A 1,100-nucleotide genomic window follows, 5' to 3' on the forward strand; every position below is an offset into this window, starting at 1 on the left:
AAAATGGTAATTGACAAAAACAAACTACATTGTCACCAGAAGAGCAATACAAAATGTACAAGTGATATATTAAAATCATCTTTCCAGCTTGAATTTCAATGATGCATTGGGGCAACGATTTTGTGAGAAACATCTTCACCCTTAAATAAAGATTTTATTAATTCCTTACCTGTGTGCTAATTAGATATCACCTTGTTTTCACATTAAACAGACTTCCACATGAGAAAGCAGCAAGGATGCAGTGGCGTTAATGTTTCCTGGTGTCAACCTGTATTATTTCAGTAGACATTGAAATGAGGATGCATCTTGCTGCCTTTCCAATGAAGCAAGTTTAATTTAGTAATAGGTGAAAAACCATCCTTACAAAGGTGTTAATCAGAGACTTGGCTTTGTGGACACTTTTCAGAGAACAAATTTGTTAGCATAAAAATAAAGCCAGAAAATAAAGAGCTGTTTAATCACTCAATTGGATTTTTCTGCCAGCATATTTTTTTTCTCTGCAACCCACTGCTAAATTGTGCTTCCTAGCTTTTTTTTATAAAATCACTGAATCAAATCTAACTCTGATTACATCAGAGAAGGCCAGGTACCCTACACCGTAACAGGGGGTTTGAAATTTTGACTTGTCTACTTAAAGATCACCAAAATCTGATAACAAGGGAAATTAGGTCCCTGGGTGGGATTGAACCACCAACCTTATGGTTAATAGCCGTACATACTAACTGATTGCGCCACAGAGACATTTTGCAAAAGTCCATACTGACAAAGGCTAATAAGCATTCATCTAAAACGTTTCCTAGAAAAACTTTAAAAAGTCAATAATCTGGAGAGTTTTTGTAAGATGTTTCATCCATCAACCAACGAAGAAACACATTGGTACTTTCCCATGATGAGTGAGTGCTTCAGGATCTCTTGCACTTACATGTGCAGCAGAGTACTGCAATGGAAGCATGATAGGCCCATAACCCAGAGGTAGGCAGATTGAAACTATCCTCTGCTATATGCATTTTTTTTTTGTTAATTAAAGTAATCCAAAACAGGGATTGATATTTTGTCTCTTTTATTTTTACTTAAAGTACAATAACTTTTACCATTTTAAT

The sequence above is a fragment of the Pseudophryne corroboree genome, unplaced genomic scaffold (genome assembly GCF_028390025.1).
Source record: "Pseudophryne corroboree isolate aPseCor3 unplaced genomic scaffold, aPseCor3.hap2 scaffold_826, whole genome shotgun sequence".
NCBI lineage: Eukaryota > Metazoa > Chordata > Amphibia > Anura > Myobatrachidae > Pseudophryne > Pseudophryne corroboree.